Source organism: Rattus norvegicus, chromosome 15 (genome assembly GCF_021556685.1).
Source record: "Rattus norvegicus strain SHRSP/BbbUtx chromosome 15, alternate assembly SHRSP_T2T, whole genome shotgun sequence".
Lineage (NCBI taxonomy): Eukaryota > Metazoa > Chordata > Mammalia > Rodentia > Muridae > Rattus > Rattus norvegicus.
Window position 1 is genome coordinate 22,446,617 of NC_141548.1, and position 22,244 is coordinate 22,468,860.

Consider the following 22,244-nt stretch of genomic DNA (forward strand, 5'->3'; position numbering starts at 1 on the left):
CAAACATGTAGCCAGCCCCTATCAATGTTAAGACCTTACTGTATGGACTTCTGCTCTGGCTTTTCCACTGTCTTGTTTCTCCTCATTCTTCTCTACCCACAAACGTATTCTTATGCACGTTTTTAGCCTCCGTGCACCTCTGTGGCTTCCGATTATTTCCATCTATAGAGATGTAAATTTAAAATAAAATAGGATATACCTTTGAGTATGTTATATTTCCTCCTTGGATATGTTTGGCTTTTTTTTTTTAATTACTACAGAAAGACCTTAGTTCTCCTTAGGAACTAGAAGGAGAAACTTGAGATGGAGAGAAAAGGGATATAAACCCCATTCATCTGGTCTTGCCTAAGTGTGACCTTGGGCAATTAATAGTCTCTGAGCTTAAATATCTTTGTCTTCCCTGATGGATCCCTTCACAGCGCAAAGAATCAATAGCTTCTGTGTGCACGTCAGAGTGCTGAGTCAGCAAAAGCATGTACCCCCCCTTCCCCCCCCCCGGAGCTGGGGACCGAACCCAGGGCCTTGCGCTTCCTAGGCAATCGCTGTACCACTGAGCTAAATCCCCAACCCCCCCCCCTTTTTTTTAACGATAGCCTCAAAGAAAAAATACCTTGTAATACTCCTAGTGAAGGAAGTGAAAGATGTCTACACTGAAGACTCTGAGGCACTGAAAAAGGAAAGTGAAGATAATACACGACAAAAATAAAATAAAATAAAAAAACAGAAACAGCTCTCTCCTCCAGCCGAGCAAGATGCCCAAAGGAAAGAAGGCCAAGGGGAAGAAGGTGACCCTGGCCCCCGCCGTGGTCAAGAAACAAGAGGCCAAAAAGGTGGTCAATCCTTTGTTTGAGAAAAGGCCTAAGAACTTCGGCATTGGGCAGGACATCCAGCCCAAAAGAGATCTCACGCGCTTCGTCAAATGGCCCCGCTACATCAGGCTGCAGCGGCAAAGAGCCATCCTCTATAAGCGGCTCAAAGTACCTCCTGCCATCAACCAGTTCACCCAGGCCCTGGACAGGCAAACAGCGACTCAACTCCTTAAGCTCGCCCACAAGTACAGGCCAGAGACAAAGCAGGAGAAGAAGCAGAGGCTGCTGGCAAAGGGGATGTCCCAATTAAGAGACCACCTGTCTGTCCTCTGAGCAGGGGTCAATACAGTCACCACCTCGGTGGAGAACAAGAAGGCTCAGCTGGTGGTGATTGCCCATGATGTAGACCCCATTGAGCTGGTGGTTTTCCTGCCTGCCCTATGTCGAAAGATGGGGGTGCCCTACTGCATCATCAAGGGGAAGGCCAGGCTGGGGCGCCTGGTCCACAGGAAGACGTGCACCACTGTTGCCTTCACACAGGTGAACTCGGAAGACAAGGGTGCTCTGGCTAAGCTGGTGGAAACTATTAGGACCAATTATAATGACAGATATGACGAGATCCGCCACCACTGGGGAGGCAACGTCCTGGGTCCTAAGTTTGTGGCTCGAATTGCCAAGTTGGAAAAGGCAAAGGCTAAAGAACTCGCCACTAAGCTGGGTTAAATGTACACTAAAGTTTTCTGTACATAAATATAATTACAAAGTTAAAAAAAAAAAAGGAAACAAAATTCGCTGTACTCCTGGATGGCAGAGTTGACACTGAAAGTAACTACACTACCAAAAATGAGTCTACTGATTCAGAAGTGTCACCACAGTTCCAACGACATTCTTCACAGAAACAGAGGAATCAATTTGGAAACACAGAAGAACAAGTGGACAGAGCTAGGCAGAAAGAGCACAAGCAGATCCATCACATTCCCTAACCTCAAATTACACTACAGAGCCACAGTGATAAAGATACTATGCTTCAGGAATAAAAGCAGACATGTAGACCAATGGGTTATTAAAGAAGATCCAGACATAAACTGTATATATGTGGACGGCTAACTTTTGACAAAATTATTTCTTAAATACACTAAAAAAGAAACAACCTGGCAAAACTGAATAGCCACCTATAGAATGAAGTTAGATCCCATTTTTTTTTTACCCTGCACCAAAGTCAGTACAGAATGGATCCTTAATTTAAAACCAGAGACCTGGAAACTACCATAGGAAACATAAGGGAAACACTTCAGAATGAAAGGACAGGCCACAGATCTCTGAGTAGAGCCAACCTACAGAGGAAAAAGCACCAAGAATTGACAAAGGGGACTGTATGAAATTAAACACTTCTGCACAGAAAAACGATCAGCTGAGAAAACAAGCAGCCTACAGAATGGGATACCCAAGACATGGGTTTAATATCTGGAATGTATAAAAACAGCGAGAATTAAATACCAGAGAAACAAAACTAAGGTCGGTGAGTGGACCAATGACCTGAACAGATAGTTTGCAAAAGAAGAAATAAAAGTGGCCAATACGTTTTGAGCATTGGACATCTCTGGCCATTAGAGAAATACAAATTAAAACTACCTTGAGAGTCATCTATCCTTCTCATTTAATAAGAATGGCAAAGATCAAGAAAGCAAATGGCAAACAAATGCCATAGAGGATGTAGGGAAAGGGGAACCTTTATGCACTGCTGGTGTGAGTGAGGGCTTCATTGTGCTAACCAGTGTGGAGGCTTCTCAAGAACTAACACATACACCATATGACCCAATAGTATCACTTCTGGGCATGTTCCCAAAGGATGCCACATCCTACCACAGAGACACTTGTCCATTCCTGTTCAGGATTGCTCTGTTCACCATAGCAAGGAAATAAGATTAGCCTATATGTCCATCAGCAGGTAGATAAATACTAAAAATATACATCTACACAAATGTATGAATTTTTAAGAGGATGGAAGGAATTGGAAAACAGTTTAAGTGTGGTACCTAAACCTCAGAAGGAAAATACAGTATTTCTCAGATGAACATCCTAGCCTTTAACTATGAAATATACTAATCCAGATGGGAGAAAATGTGGGTAAAGGCCTAGAAACTGAGAAGGGATTTGTGTGACTGGAGAAGAGGTCCTAGGGGAAGAGTGGAAGGAGACAAAAGAAGAATATATATAGTGAAAGGGTATGACAGGAAACGATGGTAGGGAGATGGGGAGGCAAGGGAGAAAGGATCAACCAGAGGGGAAGTTTGTGGGAACCCATACAGAAATAACTGTTACTTATAAGTTAATTTTAAAAAAAAGTGTGGTAGAGATAAGATAATGTTGATCTCCTGGGTTCTAGTGAGGCTGAGTACCTCACTAACTACCTCACAAGTTTGTGGTCAGAACTCAATGAAAATGTTCATGAATAATAATATAGTGTATAACTTAGAAAGTACTCAAATGTTAGCTTTGTGCTTGTAACAGAAGGTGATCTAGCTTGAAGGAGTGAGTGTGCTGTTGTTGCTGTTGTTGTTGTTGTTGCTGTTGTTGCTGTCGTTGCTGCTGTTGTTGTTGCTGCTACTGTTGCTGTTGTTGTTGCTGTTGTTGTTGTTGTTGTTGTTGCTGTCATTGTTGTTGCTGTCGTTGTTGTTGCTGTTGTTGTTGTTGCTGTGGTTATTGTTGCTGCTATTGTTGCTGCTGTTGTTGCTGCTGTTGTTGTTGCTGCTGCTGTTGCTGTTGCTGTTGTTGCTGTTGCTGTTGTTGCTGTTGTTGTTGTTGCTGTTGTTATTGTTGCTGTGGTTATTGTTGCTGCTGTTGTTGCTGCTATTGTTGCTGTTGTTGTTGCTACTGTTGTTGCTATTGTTGTTGCTGTTATTATTGTTGCTGTTGTTGTTGCTGTTGTTGTTGTTGCTGTTGTTGCTGTCGCTGAGATTCATATGTTTTTCTTTTCTGTGTGGGTGTTTTACCTGGATGCATGTACCACATGCATAGACCCCCATGGACCCCAGAAGAGAGAGCTCTCACAGAAGTGAAGTTACATGTGTCATGTGTGTCCTCGGAATCAAACCTGCGTCCTCTGGAAGAGCAGTCAGTACTCTTAACAAAGGAACCATCTTTCCAACCCCTTGAAGGAGGATTTAGGAAATCTGAAAATAATGGCAAAACGTATCTGGGAAAGGATCCTATATATTTAATTAAATTCAAAAGGAAGAATGACACTTAAAGGGGGAATAAAGATCTCTACTAGATCTCTCCTCTCAGTAACTTAGTGTGTGCCACTTTATTCTTTTTTTTTTTTTAATTTACAATCCAGCCATAGCCCCTGCTCCCAGTCCTTCCTCCCACAGTTTCTCATCCCATTCCTCATCCTCTGAGAGGATGCTCCCCACCACCTCCACCAGACCTCCTCCCTCCCTGGAGGCTCAAGTGTCTTGAGGATTAGATGCATCATTTTCCACTGAGGCCAGACCAGGCACTCATCTGCTATATAGGTGTCAGCCTTGGGCCAGCACATATGTGCTGCCTGGTTGGTGGCTCAGTGTCTGGGAGCTCCCAAGGGTCTGGGTTAGTTGAGAATGCTGGTCTTCCTATGGGTCACCCACTTCTTCAGCTTCTCCATCCTTCCCCTAATTCAACTGTAGGGGTCCCTGACTTCAGTCCTATGGCTAGATATAAGTATCTGTATCTGTCTCAGTCAGCTGCTTATTGGACCTCTCAGAGGACAGCCATCTAGGCCCCTGTCTGTAAGAACATTGTAGCATCAGCAATCGTGTCAGGCCTTAGTGCCTTGCCATGAGCTGGATCCCAAGTCGGGCCAGTCACTGGACTACCTTTCCCTCAGTCTCTTCTCCATTTTTGTCTCTGAAGTTCTTTTATATAGGAACAATTCTGAGTGAGAAATTGTGACTGTGGGTTGATAACCTCATCCCTCCACGTGAGGCCCTGTCTATCCACTGGAGGTGGACTCTTCCAATTCACTCTCCCCACAGTTGGGCATTTGATCTAAGGTCCCTCCCATTGAGTCCTGAGAGTCCCTCACTTCCCAGGTCTCTGGTACTTTCTAGAGGATTCCCCCAACTCCCACCCCCCAAGGCTACATATCTCTACTCATTCTGCTGGCCCTCTGGACTTCTCTCCTGCCCCACACCCATACCTGAACCTTTCTCCCTTTTATCCTACCCACTCTCTCCCTCTGCCTCCCATGATTATTCTTTCCCTTCTAAGTGGGATTGAAGGACTTAAACTTCTTCAGTTCTGTAAATTGTATCCTATGTATTCTATACTGGATTCTGTAGTGGATTACGTTAATAGATTTTCATATGTTGAAACATTCCTGCATCCCTGGTATAGAGCCAATTTGATCATAGTGAATGATGGTTTTGATATGGTCTTGGATTTGGTTTCCTAGGATTTTATTGAGTATTTTCACATCAATATTCATAAGCGAAATTAGTCTGAAGTTCTCTTTCTCTTTTGAATCTGTGCATGGTTTAGGTATCAGAGAAACTTTGCCTTCACAGAATGAGTTAGGTAGTGTCCTTCTGTTTCTGTTGTATGGAATAGCTTGGTGAGTGTTGGTATTGGCTCTTCTTTGAAGGTCTGGTAGAATTCGGCACTAAAACTATCTGGTCCTGGGCTCATTTTTGGTTGGGAGGTTTTTAATAAGTCCTTCTATTTCCTTAGAGGTTGTGGGACTGTTTAGATAGTTTACTGCTCTTGATTAAGTTTGGTACATGGTATCTGTCCAGAAAGTCATCCATTTCATCTAGGTTTCCAGTTTTGTTGAGTAAAGGCTGTTGTAGTAAAATCTGATGACATTTTGAATTTCCTCAGTTTCTCTTGTCATGTCTCCCTTTTCATTTCGGATTTTGTTAATTTGGATGCTGTCTCTGTGTCCTTTAGTTAGTTTGGCCAAGGGTTTATCTGTCTTGTTGATTTTCTCAAAGAATCAGCTTTTGGTTTTGTTGATTCTTAGTATTTTTCCCTTTGTTTCTAACTAGTTGATTTCTGCCCTGGGTTTGATTATTTCCTGCCATCTACTCCCCTTGGGTATGTTAGCTTCTTTTTGTTGTATAGCTCTCAGTTGTGCTGTTAAGTTGCTAGTATAGAATCTCTCCAGTTTCTTTATGAGGGCACTTAGTATTACAGATTTTCTCCTCAACACTGCTTTCATTGTATCTCATAAGTTTGGGTATGTTGTGCCTTCATTGTCATTAAATTCTAAAAAGTCTTTAATTTCCTTCTTTACTACTTCCTTGATCAAGTGATCATTGAGTAGAGCATTGTTCAACTTCCAAGTGTATGTGGGCATTCCGTCCTTTTTGTTGTTACTGAAGAACAGCCTTAGTTCATGGTGATCTGATAGGATGCATGGGATTATTTCAATCTTCTTGTATCTGTCGAGGATTGTTTCATGACCAATTATATGGTCGATTTTGCATAAGGTACCATGAGGTGCTAAGAAGAAAAATATGTGTGTGTGTGTGTGTGTGTGTGTGTGTGTGTGTGTGTGTGTGTGTGTGTGTTAAATCCATTTGGTCCATAACTTCTATTAGTTTCACTGTGTCTCTGTTGAGTGTTTCTGACCGGTCCATTGGTAGAGTGGGGTGTTGAAGTTTCCCACTATTATTGTGTAAGGTTCAGTGTGTCCTTTGAGCTTTAGTGAAGTTTCTTTTATGAGTGTGGGTGCCATTGCATTTGGGGTGTTCAGAATTGGGAATTCCTCTTGGTGGATTTTTTCTTTGGTGAATATAAAGTGTCCTTCCCCATTTCTTTTTATAGATTTCGGTTGAAGGTCTGTTTTATTGGATATTAGAATGGCAACTCTAGCTTGTTTCTTAGGACCATTTGCTTAGAAAACTTTTTTCAGTCTTTTACTCTGAGGTAGTGTCTTTCTTGGTCATTGAGGTGTGTTTCTTGTATGCAGCAAAATGCTGGATTCTGCCTGTGTGTCCAGTCTGTTAACTTCTGTCTTTTTATTTGGGAATCGAGTCTATTGTATTGAGAGATGTTAAGGACAGATGATTGTTAGTTCCTGTTATGTTTGCTGTTGGAGGTGGTATTATGTGTGTGTGATTCTCTCCTTTTGGATTTGTTGGAAGATGATTAATGTTTTGGGTTTTTTTTCTGGTGTAAACACCCACCTTGTATTGGAGTTTTCCTTCTAGAATCCTCTTTAGGGCTGGATTAGTAGATATATATTTTCTAAATTTGGTTTTGACATGGAATATTTTGGTTTCTTCATTTATGATGATTGGGAGTTTTGCTAGGTATAGTAGTCTGGGCTGACATTTGTGTTCTATTTGGGTCTGCATGACATCTATACAGGAACTTCTGGCTTTTAGAGTCTCGGTTTAGAAGTCCAGTATAATTCTGGTAGGTCTGCCTTTATGTTTTCCCCTTACGGCTTTTAATTTTCTTTCTTCTGTGCATTTAGTGTTTTGATTATTATGTGATAGAAAGATTTTCTTTTCAAGTCCAATCTGTTTGGTGTTCTGTAGGTTCTTGTATATTTATTGCCATCTCTTTCTTTAGGTTAGGGAAGTTTTCTTCTATGTTTTGCTGAAATGTTTTCTGGTCCTTTGAGCTGGGAATCTTTGCTCTCTTCTATTCTTTATTGTTCTTACATTTGGTCTTTCCATTGTGTCCTGTATTTACTGGATGTTTTAGTTTAGGAGCAATTTATGCTTTGTATTTTCGTTGACCATTGTGTCAATATCTTCTATAGCATCTTCTATGCCTGAGATTCTCTCTTCTATCTCTTGTATTCTGTTAGTAATGCTTGCATCTGTAACTCTTCCCTAGGTTTTTCCATTTCTGGGGTTGCTGCCATTTGTAATTTCTTTATTGTTTCCACTTCCATTTTTAGGTCTTGGACTTCTTTCTTCAATTCCTTTACCTGTATTTATTTAAGGAGTTTATTTGTTTCCCCCCCTTTTTTTTTTTTTTTTGGTTCTTTTTTTCAGAGCTGGGGACCGAACCCAGGGCCTTGCGCTTCCTAGGTAAGCGCTCTACCACTGAGCTAAATCCCCAGCCCCTATTTGTTTCCTCTTAAAGGGCTTCCACCTGTTTGCCTGTGTTTTCCTGTATTTCTTTCATGAGTTATTTATACCTTAAAAGTCTCTATTTATCTTCCTGAGATAGGATTTTAGGTCATTGTCATGCTTTTCAAGTGTGTTGGTTATCCAAGGTATGCTGTGGTGGGAGAGGTGGATCCCGATGGATGAAGCCAAAGTACATTGGCTTCTGCTGCTTATATTCTTACTCTTGCCTCTCACCATCTGATTATCTCTGGTGTTATCTCCTGGAAGATCTGCAGATGGGGGTGCACTGAGAGGGGCAGACATGATGATCTGCTCCAGTTAAAGTGCCGACTGGAAGGGAGGACCGTTTTATTCTTATGTACTGTTCCTCACTGATTTTTATGAGTTGATGTGTATGAAAGATTACATTGTGTCTAATAATTTAGTTTCCTTAGTACTTTTTGTTGACAGTTTGGGGGTTGTTTGTTTGTTGTTGTTGTTGTTATTGTTGTTATTGGGTTTTTGAGACACAGTTTCTCTGTGTATCCCTGGCTGTCCTGAAACTCCCTTTGTAAATTGGGTTGGTCTTGAACTCAGAAATCAGCCTGCCTCTGCCTCCTGAGTGTTGGGATTAAAGGCATGTTCCACTATGCATGGATCTTGTTGACATTCTTAAGTGTTCCCTTCTTTTTTTAAACCTTGTGTGCCTAACACTCTCCAGAGTGACTTTGCTCTAAGATTCAAAAGTACGGAATACTTCACAGATGCATTTGTCATCCCTAGCACCACACAGGTAAAGTATTATCCATAATTTTTATGACTTCTCTAGACAGACAAACTGACAGCAGTCTGAAGCTGGAATAGGCCATTTCATGGTGGGCTAAAGCTTCGGTGATGGTCTGGAGTCTGCCTTTGGTCTCACGGTGCACACATTTCGTGGTCAGATGACAGGCTGGTAGGAACTACTGTCATGTCAGTGTTAGGTGTCCCCTACTCAATAGGGTCTGGAAGGTGTTGCTTCCTTCCTTGGTCTAGTGCATTCATGAGTTCTCAGGCCTAGTTTTCCTCATATAACTCAAATATACCTATGTGCTAATGTGGGTACAGTTTACCTTGGTAAGTTTACTGGCTGATGTCCTTTGTACTTTTAAGGTTGTTATTTTTCAGTCTGTGCCTCTCGAGTGGTTCATGGTGGGTGGCATTGTTGATGTGCACAGCCAAGTGCAGAGGTGGTCTACTTCTGCAGCTCTGTTCCTACTGCAGTCAGATGCCGTTTGCAAGATGGACCCTCTCAGAGCAAAGGACAGCCTGGAAAAATGCTGGTTTATACAGTATGACGTAGCTTAGGTAAAAGAACACTGTGACCTCAATGCTCAAGTGGGTTTTTTTTTCCCCTCGTTCTTTTATACTCTATGGCCCTCCTTATCAGAACTGATTTTTCTGTAATCAGAAGTTCTACCCAATAAAAGCCATCCAGGCTGCAGTGTCAGGGTCATGGGGATCAAAGGCTACACTTCACTGTGTTTTAACAGCATGAAATTGTTTCTGAAACTATCAGGGATTTAGAATTGTTAAAACCCATTTTTAAATTTGTTGAAAATGTTTTTCTCATTTTTAATGCTTAGCATGGCCTTTTAATTTGTGAGGCTTTAAAAAAAAACTATGTGCAGCTCTCTGCTTCTGATAGTGAACAAATTGCCCCTACTGGATAGAATGATGATCTCTAAGACAATATATCAAAAGCACTGAAGGGACTGGGAAGTAACACTTAGAAGAATATGGTACTGAACCAGCTTCCTGCTTTGTACTCTTCTAGTCTTACTCATACCCCGGGGGAGCTTGAAAAATCAGAAAATGCAAATCTCATACTATTACAGGTAGAAACTAACTGGGAGCTTGGGGATGAAAACAGCCTCATAGAAGAAACACCATGTTCTGGTTATATTGTATGCCATATGTTTGTTTAGCACCAGATACGGTCAAGATAGTCTCGACTGTAGAGGAATGATAAAGAAGTTAGACTGAGAACTCAGCTCATATCTAGCATGGGAAACAACAGCTTGAGATCAAATCTAACAAACATTTTATGGTTTGGTAGCATAGTCATTTTTAGAGGAGTATAACAGAATGTCAACTCCTCAAACCGTGTCTTTCACCGTGCTCACAATCTAAAGTTAATAGCTACATGAAGAAGCGGAAGACGTAACTCGTGCTCAGAAAGCAGTCAAAGGAGTTAAAGACGCAAGAAGACTTAGATCTTGGATTTGTCAAAAATGGTATTGTGTACTCAAGGGTATAAAGGAGAGCACATTTTGATTAAATAGGAATTCTTAAGAAAAACATAGACTATAAAAACAAATAGAAATCCTAAAACTTAACAAGCCACTTGGACTGCGTTAGAAAGAGTCAGTGTACTTCAAGATTAAAACCGTGGAAGTTAACCAACCAAAGAACAAGGGATGGTGAGGGAAACACAGAAAGAAACACGCACAGACCTACTTGTGAGTATTTAGAGTAACCAAAGGAAAAGAGAAAAAAATGGAGTTGGACAAAGCATTTGCAGAAATGACTTACACTTTCCAATTTTGTCATAAAACAGATTTATCATTTCAAGAAAATCCACATCAACTTTGATTTGCCCAGGACATACATCAGAAAATGTCTGAGCGCTCTGCAGTCATGTTCCTTAAATCAGTTGTAGGGAAAAATGGGTCATCACATGTCAGGAACAGGGATGTAAGTGGTGCTCACTTACACTAATAAAGGAAGCCAGCGGCAGGGTCACATCAAATCCTGGAAGGAAAATGGTCAACTCTGAGATCTACCGCTGTTGTGAAACACGCTTTCTGGTGATGTCGTTGTTTGGTTGGAGACAGGGTATTCCTATGTAGCACTGGCTTTCCTGAAACTCTTTATATACACCAGGCTGACCTTGAACTCAGATGTCTTCCTGCCTCTGCCTTCCAATTATTGGTGTTAAAGGTACGCACCACCACACCCAGCTTGAAATATTCTTGAAATACAGCAAAGAAGTAAATTTATTCACATGAAGGGAAACCAGTGGGCATACCTGGATCACATGAAATGCTAAGAACATTCTATACTCTGTAGAAAAACGAAGCGACTTGAATTCAGATCTTTGAAGAACGCCATGGTTAATATGCAGATAAACAGAACTCCTTCAGTTTTAAAAATATAGAATGTGAGGTTTAAATATGTGCATGTAATAGGTCATGTTCTCAATATGTTATCTATACCAACAATGGATGATAGGAGACTATAGAAAGCTAAGGGTATACATTATAATATTTAGAACGATGGTTCTCAAACTGATCTTGAGACAATTAGAGTTCTAAATACTAACAGGGTTCTCAGGGAGCTTTGTAATATGTTCCTATTACCATAGAACATGCTAAAGATTAAAATAGTAAGCTGTTAATTCATTGATAAACAAAAGAATTACATATAAAATCTATAATCTTTATGAGTAATTATGTTCTATTTTAAAAATTAGCAGATTGATATGCTGTACAATTCAAGTCTCCTTAGTGTCTGACTCGGTAGAATCTGGGCTTTCATGTCTGAACCTTTATGCACTGTGCTAGGATATATTATTATTCAGATTGAAATAAATTCAAAAAAACCTAGCTTTACACAATTACGTACTTAGAAAATGGAGAACTTTAACTTTTTCAGGTAATTGTGGATGTTTTCTATAGCACTATAACAAAACTCAGAAGTGGCACTTCCCGAAACGTTACCATGAAGAATCTAAAGCAACGAGTGACTTTTTATTACTCTATTTTATACTTGGAAAATTTTTATGAAATTCTGCTTTGATCGTTTGGAATAAAAGTTGTCACCGATCTTCAAAATGTTGTATTTGGCAGAAGAGCAGCTTGGTCTTCATGCAGCTCTCCCGCCCCAACAACGGGAACAGGGGGCTGTCCCTGAGTCTGTTGCCTGCCTGCCTGACCAGGCTGCCTTGTCTGGCCTCAGCAGGAGAGGATGTACCTAGTCCAACAGTGACTTGGTGTGCTGTAGGGAAGGGGTCAGGGTGACACCAGAGAGAAGGTAGAATAGAGGGAGGACTCGCGTGGAGGGGTTCTGGGTGAAGAAGAGGGGCTGGTATTGAGCTGTAAAGTGAACGAATAAATTTTTTTAAAAATTAAATACTACATACAAAAAATGTATTTCATAAAGTTGAGTCCCAAATCACACATGTCAGTCTCTCGCCATCTCACCAGCAAACCCTTGTTTGTAGAAAATATTACACGTGGAAGCAAGTGCGTATAATTTCCCAGAACCTAACTTTCACTTGATAGCTCCAATCTCATTTAATCGGTAATTGTTTTATTTAAAGGTATAGGCTTGTTTTGCATGCATTATAAAAAATACAACCTCATACCAAGTCTGAATGGCCACTGTTTGCCCGCTAAAGTTGTCTGACAAGTAAAAAGTACTGTCCTATTTAAAAAAAAAAAAAGTGGTTATTTCCATTTCCGAATCAATTAATCATGCAAGTGGTTTTCTCCACCAGTATTTCCATGTGAAAATGAAGTGCTTTAGGGGCACAGACCATCCTATGACCTGGATTATTTTTTTTTCTTTTCTTTTTTTTGGAGCTGGGGATCGAACCCAGGGCCTTGCCCTTGCTAGGCAAGCGCTCTACCACTAAGCTAAATCTCCAACCCCGACCTGGATTATTAAATAAACAAGTCCTCTAGGGTCAAGGTTTAAATATTTTTATTGTTTCATCAATGTATTAGAGTGGTGCTTACCAAAAATCCTGGCTCTTGGGAGGCTGAGGTAAAATCAGGAGTTCTGAGCCAGCCTTAGCTTCAAAGAGCGTTTGAGACCAACCTGGGCTCCGTGAGATGCCACCTCAAAAAAATGAGGAATTTTTTTTTTTTTATGCAACTCACCAAAGCATTTTTTTTTTTTGGTTCTTTTTTTTTTTTTTTTTTCGGAGCTAGGGATCGAACCCAGGGCCTTGTGCTTCCTAGGTAAGCGCTCTACCACTGAGCTAAACCCCCAGCCCCGCATTTTATTTTTTTTTTTTATTTATTTTTTTTTTATTAACTTGAGTATTTCTTATATACATTTCGAGTGTTATTCCCTTTCCCGGTTTCCGGGCAAACATCCCCCTCCCACCTCCCCTTCTTTATGGGTGTTTCCCTCCCCATCCTCCCCCCCTTGCCGCCCTCCCCCCAACAATCTAGTTCACTGGGGGTTCAGTCTTAGCAGGACCCAGGGCTTCCCCTTCCACTGGTGCTCTTACTAGGATATTCATTGCTACCTATGAGGTCAGAGTCCAGGGTCAGTCCATGTATAGTCTTTAGGTAGTGGCTTAGTCCCTGGAAGCTCTGGTTGCTTGGCATTGTTGTACATATGGGGTCTCAAGCCCCTTCAAGCTCTTCCAGTTCTTTCTCTGATTCCTTCAACGGGGGTCCTATTCTCAATTCAGTGGTTTGCTGCTGGCATACGCCTCTGTGTTTGCTGTATTCTGGCTGTGTCTCTCGGGAGAGATCTACATCCGGCTCCTGTCGGCCTGCACTTCTTTGCTTCATCCATCTTGTCTAATTGGATGGCTGTATATGCATGGGCCACATGTGGGGCAGGCTCTGAATGGGTGTTCCTTCTGTGTCTGTTTTAATCTTTGCCTCTCTATTCCCTGCCAAGGGTATACTTGTTCCCCTTTTAAAGGAGTGAAGCATTCACATTTTGATCATCCGTCTTGAGTTTCGTTTGTTCTAGGCATCTAGGGTAATTCAAGCATTTGGGCTAATAGCCACTTATCAATGAGTGCATACCATGTGTGTTTTTCTGTGATTGGGTTACCTCACTCAGGATGATATTTTCCAGTTCTGACCACTTGCCTGCGAATTTCATAAAGTCATTGTTTTTGATAGCTGAGTAATATTCCATTGTGTAGATGTACCACATTTTCTGTATCCATCCCTCTGTTGAAGGGCATCTGGGTTCTTTCCAGCTTCTGGCTATTATAAATAAGGCTGTGATGAACATAGTGGAGCCCGTGTCTTTTTATATGTTGGGGCATCTTTTGGGTATATGCCCAAGAGAGGTATAGCTGGATCCTCAGGCAGTTCAATGTCCAATTTTCTGAGGAACCTCCAGACTGATTTCCAGAATGGTTTTACCAGTCTGCAATCCCACCAACAATGGAGGAGTGTTCCTCTTTCTCCGCATCCTCACCAGCATCTGCTGTCACCTGAGTTTTTGATCTTAGCCATTCTCACTGGTGTGAGGTGAAATCTCAGGGTTGTTTTGATTTGCATTTCCCTTATGACTAAAGATGTTGAACATTTCTTTAGGTGTTTCTCAGCCATTCGGTATTCCTCAGCTGTGAATTGTTTGTTTAGCTCTGAACCCCATTTTTTAATAGGGTTATTTGTCTCCCTGCGGTCTAACTTCTTGAGTTCTTTGTATATTTTGGATATAAGGCCTCTATCTGTTGTAGGATTGGTAAAGATCTTTTCCCAATCTGTTGGTTGCCGTTTTGTCCTAACCACAGTGTCCTTTGCCTTACAGAAGCTTTGCAGTTTTATGAGATCCCATTTGTTGATTCTTGATCTTAGAGCATAAGCCATTGGTGTTTTGTTCAGGAAATTTTTTCCAGTGCCCATGTGTTCCAGATGCTTCCCTAGTTTTTCTTCTATTAGTTTGAGTGTATCTGGTTTGATGTGGAGGTCCTTGATCCACTTGGACTTAAGCTTTGTGCAGGGTGATAAGCATGGATCGATCTGCATTCTTCTACATGTTGACCTCCAGTTGAACCAGCACCATTTGCTGAAAATGCTATCTTTTTTCCATTTGATGGTTTTGGCTCCTTTGTCAAAAATCAAGTGACCATAGGTGTGTGGGTTCATTTCTGGGTCTTCAATTCTATTCCATTGGTCTATCTGTCTGTCTCTGTACCAATACCATGCAGTTTTTATCACTATTGCTCTGTAATACTGCTTGAGTTCAGGGATAGTGATTCCCCCTGAAGTCCTTTTATTGTTGAGGATAGTTTTAGCTATCCTGGGTTTTTTGTTATTCCAGATGAATTTGCAAATTGTTCTGTCTAACTCTTTGAAGAATTGGATTGGTATTTTGATGGGGATTGCATTGAATCTGTAGATCGCTTTTGGTAAAATGGCCATTTTTACTATATTAATCCTGCCAATCCATGAGCATGGGAGATCTTTCCATCTTCTGAGGTCTTCTTCAATTTCTTTCCTCAGTGTCTTGAAGTTCTTATTGTACAGATCTTTTACTTGCTTGGTTAAAGTCACACCGAGGTACTTTATATTATTTGGGTCTATTATAAAGGGTGTCGTTTCCCTAATTTCTTTCTCGGCTTGTTTCTCTTTTGTGTAGAGGAAGGCTACTGATTTATTTGAGTTAATTTTATACCCAGCCACTTTGCTGAAGTTGTTTATCAGCTTTAGTAGTTCTCTGGTGGAACTTTTGGGATCACTTAAATATACTATCATATCATCTGCAAATAGTGATATTTTGACTTCTTTTCCGATCTGTATCCCCTTGACCTCCTTTTGTTGTCTGATTGCTCTGGCTAGAACTTCAAGAACTATATTGAATAAGTAGGGAGAGAGTGGGCAGCCTTGTCTAGTCCCTGATTTTAGTGGAATTGCTTCAAGTTTCTCTCCATTTAGTTTAATGTTAGCAACTGGTTTGCTGTATATGGCTTTTACTATGTTTAGGTATGGGCCTTGAATTCCTATTCTTTCCAGGACTTTTATCATGAAGGGGTGTTGAATTTTGTCAAATGCTTTCTCAGCATCTAATGAAATGATCATGTGGTTTTGTTCTTTCAGTTTGTTTATATAATGGATCACGTTGATGGTTTTCCGTATATTAAACCATCCTGCATGCCTGGATGAAGCCTACTTGATCATGGTGGATGATTGTTTTGATGTGCTCTTGGATTCGGTTTGCCAGAATTTTATTGAGTATTTTTGCGTCGATATTCATAAGGGAAATTGGTCTGAAGTTCTCTTTCTTTGTTGGGTCTTTGTGTGGTTTATGTATAAGAGTAATTGTGGCTTCATAGAAGGAATTTGGTAGCGCTACGTCTGTTTCAATTTTGTGGAATTGTTTGGATAGTATTGGTACGAGGTCTTCTATGAAGGTCTGATAGAATTCTGCACTAAACCCGTCTGGACCTGGGCTCTTTTTGGTTGGGAGACCTTTAATGACTGCTTCTATTTCCTTAGGAGTTATGGGGTTGTTTAACTGGTTTATCTGTTCCTGATTTAACTTCGGTACCTGGTATCTGTCTAGGAAATTGTCCATTTCCTGCAGATTTTCAAGTTTTGTTGAATATAGGCTTTTATAGTAAGATCTGATGATTTTTTTAATTTCCTCTGAATCTGTAGTTATGTCTCCCTTTTCATTTCTGATTTTGTTAATTTGGACACACTCTCTGTGTCCTCTCATTAGTCTGGCTAAGGGTTTATCTATCTTGTTGATTTTCTCAAAGAACCAACTTTTGGTTCTGTTGATTCTTTCTATGGTCCTTTTTGTTTCTACTTGGTTGATTTCAGCTCTGAGTTTGATTATTTCCTGCCTTCTACTCCTCCTTGGTGTATTTGCTTCTTTTTGTTCTAGAGCTTTTAGGTGTGCTGTCAAGCTGCTGACATATGCTCTTTCCTGTTTCTTTCTGCAGGCACTCAGCGCTATGAGTTTTCCAAAATGAGGAATTTTTAATGTTAACCAGAAATGCATGGTACATAAGGGTAGAATCACCATAAAACAATTTTCATTTGTGACCTTAAAACAATTTTTATTGGATCTTCATTTACAGGGAAAATTATAAAAACAGTATTTGCCATTTAAAGCATTCATCCTGCCTGCATTTAAATTTCCGATTCCTTTTGCTTTAAGCTCTGAATGATTGGTCTCAAAAAGATGCTGCAGCTTAAGTTGGACCATGGTACTGTTCAAAACCATGTTCTGTTGCAGAAGACATAAAAGGTAAACCCTTAAATTTTATAAGACCTATCGAAAGATAGCCGCCGTTATCTTTTTGTTTCTCACTAACAGTTTTATGCTGTTCCTTTGAGGTAGATTGAAGGAATCTCATTGGCTCAGATAGCTCTCCGACACTTCATGTTTCTTAACAGCTTTCCTTTGTAGGGCAGCTGTATGTTGAGGACAACATTCCTTAATTTTTCTCTTTTAAACACTTTTGAAAGTGTTTTGTGTGTGTGTGATACATGTATGCGTATTTGTGTGAGAACTCCTTCGTGTGTGAGTGCAGACATGTGTGAGGTTCACCACATGTGGAGACACGAAGGCTCCTTTTGCTGTCAGCACTTGCCTTCCTCTGGGTCAGACCCACCCTCTTTATCGTCTGCCTCTGCACACACCAAGCTAGCTGGCCCACAGAAGTCTGAAGGTAGATTGCTGGGCTTAGGCAGCAAGTATGTTACTGAGCCATCTCCTGAGGCCACATTGTATCATGTTAACCACTCTTAAATGCGTAGCCATCACCCTTAGGTTCATTCAGAGTGTTACACAGTCATCCTCTATATCCATTCCCAGAACATTTCTCTCACCACATACCAAAACTCTGTACCCCATTCCCAAGCCAAGTGAAAAATCGGGTACAGAGCTTAGCAGAGAATTCTCAACCGAGGAATCTGGTGGGTGAGAAGCACTTCAAGAAATGTTCAACATCCTTAGTCACCAGAGAAATGCAAATCAAAACAACCCTGAGATTCCACCTCACACCAATCAGAATGGCAAAGATCAAATTTTCCACAACCACCTGGAAATCAATCTTTTCCCAACTTGAAAGCTACCGTTTCGTCCTGTTGACAGTGTCCTTTGCCTTACAGAAACTTTTCAGTTTCATGAGGTCCCACCAGCAATGGAGGAGTGTTCCTCTTTCTCTACATCCTTGCCAGCATGTGCGGTCACCTGAATGTTCCTAGGTTTGGCCTTTTCATGGAGTCTCAAATTCCCTGGACGTTTTGAGCCAGAAACCTTTTTTACATTTGGCATTTCATTGATCAATGTATCAATTTCTTCTGTGGTATCTTCTACGCCTGAGACTCTCTCTCCTATCTCTTGTGTTCTGTTGGTGACACTTGCAGATGGACATTTATATTTGTTCCATTTTCTTGATAAAATAATTTATCTTCTCTTCCCCATTCTCTTTCCTAGGTTTTCCACCTCCAGAGTTGCCTCCATTTGTGTTTTCTTTATTGATTCTGTTTCCATTTTTGGTCTTGGGCCATTTTATACATTTCGTTCACCTGTTTGATTGTTTTCCTGTATTTCTTTAAGAGATTTCTTTGTATCCTCTTTAAAGGCCTCTATCGTCTTCATGAGATGAGATTTAAGGTCAAGAGCTAGGCTCTGATGGCTGCACATTGCACTGGCTTCTGTTGATCATGTCCTTGTGCTTCCCTTTTGCCATCTTGTTGTCCCTGGTTTGCTGGCCTGGTAGTCAGTCCCTGGGTGTCCCAGGTTAGAGCAGGCCTCCTGGGAAGCAGGCAGAGCTGTGGGGTGGGGAGAGGGTACTGGTCACAGATTACAGGTGGAGGTGTGTACTAGAAGGAAGATGGAGCTCCCATAGGGCAGAACTCAAAGCCGCTGGGCTTGCTGGGGCGGGCTGGGGGTAAGAGGGCTGGGTGTGGGGATCTTAGTTGAGTGTCCCAAGTTGAAGCAGGCCTCCTGGGCTTATAATTTCTTTAAGTAAGTTGATCTCAAAATTTGTGTGAAAAAGCAAAGAACCTAAAATAAAATAGTGGAGGGGTCTATAATTTTGGAGGACGATGACGGTTTTCTGTAGTTGTAGTCTTCATTACGGTTCGTGACCGTAGATGACTGCTGGGTACTTACCCGGTGAAGACAGGAGCATTTCATGTAAACTTAAGTACCCATGTACAGCTAATGGATACTGTATTGAATGGTGTAGAAAGTAAAACTGAAAAGGAGAGATATTTCTGACTTATGGTTGTGAAATGTATTCAAAAGGTACATGGATTAGGAACGTGCTGTTGGCCTAAGAACAGACAAGCCAACCGTCGGATCGGAATTGACAGCCTGGAAACAGAGTAACAAAGCTGCGGCCAACTTCTGACAAACAAGGCAATACCTCACAGTGGAGGAGACGTTCCACTCAATAAACGGTGCTGGCAAAACTGCACAAGTGAATACGGGTTCAGTCCTGTCAAGAAGATGTTCTAAAACCCGAGAGGATAAAACTGTTGGGAGAAACAGGGACTGCTTTTCAGAAGACACTGGGGTAGGGAAGGGCATCCGGAACAGAATCTCGGGAGCACAGGAGGGAGCGCCAGGTTCAACAACTGAAATTTAAAAGTTTCTGCACAGCAAAGGAAACTGTCCACACTGTGGGCTGCAACCCAGAGAATGGGTGGAATTTTTCACCAGCTAGACTTCAAATGGGGCCAATGCCCAGAATTTACAAAGCAGTGCAGAAACCAAGTACTAGGAAATAAAACTGCCAATCCACAAATAGGCTAATGAAATGTAAGTTTTAAAAAAGGGAGGGAGGCGGGGCTGGAGACATGGCTCAGTGGTTAAAAGCACTGACTGCTCTTCCAGAGGTCCTGAGTTCAATTCCCAGCAACCACATGATGTGGCTCACAACCATCTGTAATGGGATCCGATGCCCTCTTCTGGTGTGTCTGAAGACAGCTACAATGTACTTACATATAAATAAATAAATCTTTTTTTTTTTAAGGGAGGGAGTGAGGGAGGGAAGAAAAGAGGGAAAGAGAGAGAAAAGGAAGACCCAAAACCATTTTAAAGTATTCGACATCCCTGGACATCAGGAAAAGGCAAATTAACCTGATATGATATTCTAGTCAGAATGGCTAGCATCAGAAATCTGCCAACGAATGCTGGAGAGAATGTGGAAGAATAGGAATCCTTAGTGACTGCTGGTGGAGGTGCAAATTAATACATAGAGATCAGTTTGGAGTTCCCTTAAAATATTAAAATAGAACTGCCACATAACCAAACTAATCTACTCCTGGGCATATACCCAGACAACACCATTTTACACTCATGTTTATGGGTGTTGGAATAAATATATTTTACCAAGGAAATGGAACCAATCCAGATGTCTGTCCGCATATGAAATGTGATCATGAGACTGTGGTTTATTCACAAAACGAAATATTATTTGGCAGTAAAAAATGAAATTCATAAGAAAATAGATGGACTTAGAATGCATAATATTAATAAGTGAGGGCACACAGACTCAAAAATAAAGAACATAGCCATAACATAAGCATGTTTATATACAGAGAGACCTAAGTATGGATATAGTATGACATTTAGAAAACAGACCAAGAGGGGTTGGGGATTTAGCTCAGTGTAGAGCCCTTGCCTAGCAAGCGCAAAGCCCTGGGTTTGGTCCCCAGCTCCGAAAAAAAAAAAAAAGAAAGAAAAAAAAGAAAAAAAAAGAAAAAAGAAAACAGACCAAGAGATGGCTGAGTGGTTAAGAGCACTGACTGCTCTTCCACAGGTCCTGAGTTCAATTCCCAGTAACCACATGGTGGCTCACAACCATCTGTAAGGAGATCTGATGCCCTCTTCTGGTGTGTCTGAAGACAGCAACTGTGTATTCATATATATGTCTGTGTGTGTATGTATGTATATATACATGTGTGTATGTGTGTATGTATATGTGTATATATGTATGTGTGTATATATGTATGTATGTGTGTATGTATGCATGTATGTATGTGTGTGTGTGTGTGTGTGGGTTTGTGTGTGTGTATGTATGTGTGTACGGTTCTAACTGTCTAGAAGTTCACTGAGATGTGCGCAGTTCAGGCCTGGGCAAGCGTTCGTGTGAGTGCCTACCTAACCTAGATGTATGAAGGTTTTATTTGTGAATTATTATAGTACAGTGGTTTTAAAAATAAGAATAGACAAATAGCTCAGTAGGACAGAATAAGAACTTAGACACCAATTCATTTTCGTGCTGTGTTCCGATCTCTGATAAATATGCTAAACACAATCCAAATGGAAACAGAATTATTTTTAACCAGTAGAGACAGAGCAATTGGATATGCATATGGAATACAGTAGAACATCCTAGATCTATCATTCATATATCTATATATATGTATGCATCTATGCATGTGTGTGTGTGTGTGTGTGTGTATGTGTGTTCAAAATGGGAAAAAGTCAAAATCTAAAAGAAAACAAAGACCTGTCAAGTTATGTCAGGCCAATATTACTTAAGCCATAGAAAGTAATAACCAAGAAAACTCAAGTAAATAAATTAGATTTAATTAAGCTTAAAACATAATCAAAAGGCAAGAGTAGGAAAATACAGACCGTGGGCTTTAAAAAAATACCTACAATGCACACATCTAACAAGGAGCTAGTGTCCAGCATATATACAAATCCATCATCTAGTTACTTTTTAGAGACATCCTAAGTTGGAAGGTGTTAAAAGGTTTGAATAGATCGTTGACAACATGGATAAACATCGAAAAACCAGTATCATTAGTAACCATGGAGAGGCAATGAAGACATTGTTACACATCTACCAGCAAACCTAGGAGTAAAAGGTTGCCAACCTAGATGGGTCTAGGGCAGGACGGCTGCATGAAGCCGCTGGAACTGAGACTTGGACGGAAGTAAAAAATCGTACACCCATGTTGGAAGAAGGCATAGCCATTTCTGAAAGCAGCTGAACCTCTACCTGCTATACAGCTCTTGAGCATCTGCCCAAAAGGAGTGAAAGCATATATCCACATAAAGTTGAGGATGTCCGTGAAACCGGCTTGTTAAGAGAAACCCATACGAGCGGCTATCACACAAACAGATTGATGAAATGGTACAGTGGAGTGAATATAATTAACTGTCCCAGCTTGCCTGGAATTGTCGAGAAAGTGGGCCTTTCAGGAAAGCCATGGCCAACCGTAAAGACCCTAGCAATGGTGAGAGGCAAGCATTGGTGACACAGAGACTGGTCAGCTAAACAAAACCTGCAAACAAGTCCACGTTCTCGGATTCTGCTTACATGGAGCCCTACAAGAGGCAGGGCTGCGTTGAAAAATCAGAAATGGGAATATTTCTATGTGGGGACGACTGGCACTGTGGGGACTCTGCATCGATGATGATGGCCTATGTCTTGGCAGAACTGCTAACGTGCACAGTGGTCGCACCCTTTTTCCATGTGTTAATCCCGTGCTTTGTAGGATAACACGCATTTGTTTTCTAAATCGCTGTTATTCTCCCATTTTTCTATATAATTAATTTGCCTATAAGCTGTTTTTATGAATTACTTCTTTGCTATTGATTCTTTGCCCATTTCCCCCTTAAGAACAACCTTAGACTATTTATAGGTTTAAGCAGAGTTAGCCCA

General features: G+C 40.9%; 1 protein-coding gene and 1 pseudogene across 2 annotated transcripts in view; both read left to right on the forward strand.

Annotated features, from left to right (window-relative positions):
• Positions 1–22,244, forward strand: part of Gpr137c (G protein-coupled receptor 137C) — a 64,533-nt gene that overhangs the window by 33,586 nt on the left and 8,703 nt on the right.
• Positions 730–1,547, forward strand: LOC148000898 (large ribosomal subunit protein eL8 pseudogene; annotated as a pseudogene). Its single transcript, XR_015638698.1, has one exon. The product of XR_015638698.1 is annotated as a large ribosomal subunit protein eL8 pseudogene (transcript).